Genomic DNA, 5,916 nt, shown 5'->3' on the forward strand with positions numbered 1-5,916 from the left:
AATAAAGGATTTTTAAAAAAAAATCTACAAAGGAAAAAATAAATCTTACAAATACTTTTTATTGTCTTGAAGTAGTTGGAATGGGCAAATATTAGTGTAACCTCGGATGCACATTTATCGCTACAGAAAAATCTTGGATGCTTGATATTCAGACCAAAATAGAATGAATTGAGTAAGAAAAAAGAAAAAACATCATTCAAAATGGCCATCGTTTGAGCAAAATAGAGCACCTGAAGGTATTTTGGAGGGAAAAGATATTTTAGTCTGTTTTAAATTTTTAAAATTAAGTATAACTGTATTAAATTTTTACAGTATTAAAAAATAATGCAGCTTTTATTATTAAATATGGTGTCCGATGCTGAGTTGATGGCTAAGAGGAATATTTTTTCTATGCTATGTCGATCAATCAACGATCATGGTACGCTCCACATCAGCTTTGCTGCGCCGCACGTGGTGCACAAAAAATTACCCTGCGGCAAGACAGTAATTCTACGAGGGGAGCGGGAGAATTGTATGGAATGGCCCAGCGACGGAGCTCCTTTAAAGTCGGGCTGAATAAAATTTTATGAGGATCAGAATCTGTCTCTCGCATGTTCTTTAGGCTGGGATCCATAAAACAACAAGATGGAGGTCCGTTTTGGGTTGGATATAAATAAAATTTTTATCCTAGCAGTACCCCAGGGGACCTCAATGGGCTCTCTAGATGAATTAAAATAGTAGATGACAAAGACTTTCGTATATACAGAGACCCACCAACAATAGTCCGACCAATAAAAACGGGAGGGGTGACTCATCCCGTCCCTGTCTCCTGTAAAGTCATCGACGCCCGGCGACTTCTATCGATTTCATCAATTTATTATTATTTTTTTTTCTGTTGTTTTGTCTTTCGAGCCTCTTTCCACCCGTGGTTTCTTTCCGGTCTTCGATTCCGACCTATAAGCAGAAGCTCCCGCAGGCAAAGCAAAAACCGCTCTCTATGCTGCTTTCATCTATACCTCGGAGTGCAGCTTTGGCCGTTCTCAAATGCCACAAAGGTGACTTCTAGAGCAAACCTTTCCGCTCTCTATTTGTCTTTCTTTTTAAATTTTTTTTTTTATTATTTAAGCATTTGTGGTCCGTTACAAGTTCTGATCCTCTCTAGTTCTGGCCTTGACGATATTTGTCTAGAATTGTCGGTACCGAAGAGAAAATGAAGAGGGATCCATACCAAAATGTTACCATGCAATGGGCTTAAGTCCATTTTGGTATTATTGTTGAGTTTATAAGCTTTAGAATCAAATTTTAATCTCTTTGTTCTCCCTTAATAGAAGTCTTGCATGAAGCAAAACATAAGCAAACAGAGGAGCTAATAAAACAAGTTTCTCACTACAAAATTTAGAATCTACTTCTATAAAATCTCCGCCGTAGATTTCACTCATTTTTCTCAAAATATTGCCAGGGCTGAGATAGTTCAAGAAAAATACCTTAGGCTGAAGTTTCAAAAATATTTCTAAACCATTCTGATGCGAATCATGCATACTCTTAGATGATTCAATTGTTCTTCAACGGTATTACTAAGGAGTGCGCAAATGGCTCGATTAACCAAAAATTGAACCAAATCATGAACTATTTTGGTATTTGGTTCAGTTTTCTTCTAAAAATTTCGGTTTCGATTTAAAACCGAATTGAAGTTTTTTAATCAGTTTGATCTTTGATATTTGATTTGATAATTTTAGTTAATCAAAATTATCTAATCTACTTTCGTTTAATATTTACATTTGATCTAAGTATTACTTGGATCAGATCTAGTTAGACTGTGCCAAATCCAATGGTAGATAACATGCCAGATTACCTCTTGTATTTCATCAACTCCTAAATGCATGCTATCCATCGTGTATATGCTCCGAGATTTGTCCAAATCAAAACAAAAAGTCTAGTATAGAGAAGCCGAAAATTGAATTACTGAATTGAACTGAACCGATCTGAAATTATTTGGGTTTGATTTGTTCGATTTTAGATTATTTTGGTTCTATTTTTAGTTTTATAAAATGTAAAATTTTTTGAAATTTTAGTCCAGTTTGAATCGAAAAATCGAATGCATGTTGCATGTGTGAAGACTGACTTCCCTCCGCAAGGAGAGTTCCACTGCTTTACATGTGTGCAACCGTTCCACATACAATTGTTCGATCGACCAATGAAAATGCGAGGGCGGTTCGTTCCTTGCCCTGCTAGAAAACGTCGTCAATCAGGTTGACGTATTTGAGTTGGCTAAAGACTCTAACAAAACGCGCTTAATTAATTACTTCCATCTCATCCAAAGTTCCTTCATGGACTGATGCCATCGTTTTCTTTTTTTCCTTTTTTTTTTTCCGTGTTCGGTGCCACTAGCAGGTCATCTACGGCATCAGCTGCTGCCCACTTGCGTTTACTTGGTCCACATTGGCAACTAATCTTGGAATCGGGAGACTTTTATCCATTTTAATGGTTGGAAAAATCGAGAGTCCAACGCAGCAGGGATGGTGACTTCCACCTTTGGGCATACGGGGATGGAAGAATCTTTGAAAATGTTCAGGAAAGCCCTTCAAGCAGGTGATGGGATGGTTGATGCCACTGATTTCACGAGGACCAAAAGTTTGAAAAAATTTTTGATAGCTAAAAAAATTTGGAGTTCTACTACTACAGGTTCAGCATCCCGATGATCCATTTTTGTAGGAATCCTTACCGTATGTTTTCTCAAGATCAACTTCAATGATAACACACAAAAGGCAGAATTCATCATGGTAGTATTGATTTTGTTACTTGTGATGCGAGATCACATTTCATTTTAGCCGGGGGTATCTCGCTTTGTGATATGTTGGTGCCTCAGGTTGAGCTAAGAATTGCTTCGGAGGGTCCAGCGTATGTCGTTATCGTTTTATATGCGAACAGAGCGGTGCTAGAAGAAAATGCAAGTATGGTAATTTTCTGGCCGTCTTCTTTGATCGAGTTCTCAATAGTTGCAGATACTCAGAAATTCATCGTGCACTGCTCATGTTGTCTGATTTACCATATCAAGAGGGCGATAATGCGGCCAATTGGATGGTACTCTTCGTGGATGATAGCTGAGATTCTTTATTTACTTTATGTTTCGATTGTGCCTGATAACCGGTTTCAACCGAGAAAAAAAAAAAAAAAAAAAAGACAAAAAGCATCATGTGCGCTCTCGATGCCATGTACCGCCACGTGGAAGAAGAAGCACCCACAAGCAAAGCCAAGAAAGCCGGTCGACCAGCTTCAGCTATTTTCAGTTATCATCTAGGTGATTTCGAGAACAAACTTTTTCCTCTCTACTAATTTCTATTTATTTTATTATTTACTTTTCTGTATGCGCAGGCATATATTGGGCCCCTATTGTTCGAGCAAGTAGCACGCCATTTGAATGGATATAGATCAAAATTTTCAGCATAATGGATTAGATCGAACCAAAAATTTGAGCCTATTCTTTAATCGACCTAGTCCAAGTTCAACCCGAATCCGATTATTTGAACTATATATATATATATATATATATATATATATATATATATATATATATATATATATATCCTTTAAATATTTTGAGAGTTTGCAAATTAGATCCCTAACCTAATCTTATTGTTGCCTCGCCTCACTGTGCCTTCTTGTTGCCGCCACATCACCCGCTCCTCCTCTTGTCGCTGTTGTGATCTAAAAAGCCTGACGTTCGACCCGACGTCCAAAGCTTAAGGCTTGAGCTTAGGCGGTAAGCTCAAAGCCCAAGTCAGACTGTGCATGAGCCTGGCTGACGTTAATTATTTATATGGTTGGGCCTGACTTGAATCCAATCTAACCTCTCCAATAAATAGGTCTGCCAATGGAGGTCTAGAATTGTCTCTGTATCGAAAAGAAAATAAAGACAGGTCCACACGTCTGTGTAATGCAGTCATCTTGCAGTTTGCGCCTATCTATCTCCTTGCATGATTGGCGGTACAACTCTTTGCAGCGCGAGGACTACCAATCCATCAGGCTCTTTGCGGACTAGTTTGGATTGCAGAAAAAAAATTTTAAATTTTTTTTTAAAAATAAAATTTTAATATATTTAATTGATTATAAAAAAATAATTTATTGTAGAGTAGTTTATATTTGGTTGGACATACATTTTTTTAGAAAAATTATGTATAAGACTTATTATATCCTTAGTAGATATAAGATCATATCTTTTTACTCCTAAATTTTATATAAATATAAATATAATATTAATATATTATAATATAATATTAAATCATAATAATTTATTATGTTAATATAATATTAATATTTTAATATAATAAATTTATTAATATAGATATAAATATTATATTAAATATAAATATTATATTAATATTAATAAAAATATTATATTAGTATAAATATTAAAATAATATAATAAATATAATAAATATTATATCACTATTTAGTATTTTATCCTAACTATCCAATGATATTTTGCAAAATCTTAACCATGGATCTAAAGGGGTATTTTGAGAAAGAAAAAAATATCATCACTTTCCATCCTATGGGAAGTGTCAAAATCCACCTCCTCTATTGGTTTTCACTTTCCATAAAATATGAGAAGTGACTTCTCATGAAAAAAACTTTTTTCGCTCTCTCTCCTCTTAAAATTCCAACCAAATAAGAGATTTCCTCTCCACTTCTCAAAAAATACCTCTTCTCCCCTCTACTTTTCGTCAACCAAACAAGTCCTACATATGTGGCTGAGACTACCTAATGATAAATGCTTTTAGGCATAATAATCTTGTTTTAGCTGATATCCTTTTTTACAATTTCTATGTGATCCTGTATTTGATTGGGATCATGAGAGGGAGTATAGATGGGATTGGAAGGATGGATGATTTCTATCCATCGTTTGGTTCAAAAAATTCTAGAGAGGATAGAAAAAAAAAATAAATTATTCATTCACTCAAACCCACAAATTTGCATTATTTCAATTTGGGAGGATGCACAAAAGATAAATAGTGTTTGTGAGAAATAAATTATCGTAATGATAAAATTATTCTTCATAAATATTATAACTAAATTCTAATACCTTTTAATAGCCCTTATCTAACATTTTCTCTTTCATCTATCCTTTGCCGTCTCTCTTCTCCTCAACATTCTGTCACTGCTCATGGATAAGATTTTTTTTATCTATTCATAAATATTGTAACTAAATCCTAATACCTTTTAATAGCCCTTACCTCACATTTTCTCTTTCATCTATTCTTTGCCGTCCCTCTTCTCCTCAACATCCTGTCTGCTCATGGATAAGATTTTTTTTATCTATTTCCATTTGGATATGAAGCCTTCGGTTTTTTTTTTATCTAATATTATTTTTTATTATTTATCTATACCATAATTGTTGATTGAAAATAAAAATATAAAAAATATTATAGGTGTGGCGTCGTACTTTCTGATCGACGGTGTCCAATAGCTCTGGTTTCCACGGACTTTAAACAGAAAAAACGCACGATGTTTGTGAAACAGAAAAAAAAATGAAAGAAGCAGGGGCGTGACGTCCCATGTTGGTTCCTGTAGGCTCAGAATAGAAAAAAAAATATAAAACAGATTTTTTTATTTTTTTGTTTGATAATACGTTGGATTCCCAGGATTATAGAAAAATAAGGGAAGATGGCTTCAAGCATTTCCACGTTGATGAAGTAGGATCATTTTATTTTTTTGTACAAATTGGGTTTCTAAAAATTTATATAATTAATAGATATAATTAATTACTAAATTAAATCCTTTATTATTAATTTATAAAATTATTTATTAAAAAAATATAATTAAAATTAAATATCTATATTTTTATATAATTATAAATTATATAGATTTTAAACATATAAATTATCTTATTTTCTTTAGTATAAATAAGTATTATAAATGAATAATAAAAATATTTTT

At 33.5% G+C, this 5,916-nt stretch overlaps 1 long non-coding RNA gene across 2 annotated transcripts; it reads left to right on the forward strand.

The window, feature by feature from the left end:
• The first annotated feature begins 835 nt into the window (after positions 1-835).
• On the forward strand, positions 836-4,149 carry LOC105042327 (uncharacterized). 2 transcript variants are annotated; one of them, XR_831505.4, is made up of 3 exons: positions 855-1,034; positions 2,371-3,277; positions 3,352-4,149. It is a non-coding gene; the product is annotated as an uncharacterized lncRNA (long non-coding RNA). The 2 variants fall into 2 exon arrangements; XR_012139624.1 differs by lacking the exon at positions 3,352-4,149 and having other exon boundaries at positions 836-1,034; positions 2,371-3,167.
• Positions 4,150-5,916: the final 1,767 nt, after the last annotated feature.

This window comes from Elaeis guineensis, chromosome 3, assembly GCF_000442705.2.
Source record: "Elaeis guineensis isolate ETL-2024a chromosome 3, EG11, whole genome shotgun sequence".
NCBI lineage: Eukaryota > Viridiplantae > Streptophyta > Magnoliopsida > Arecales > Arecaceae > Elaeis > Elaeis guineensis.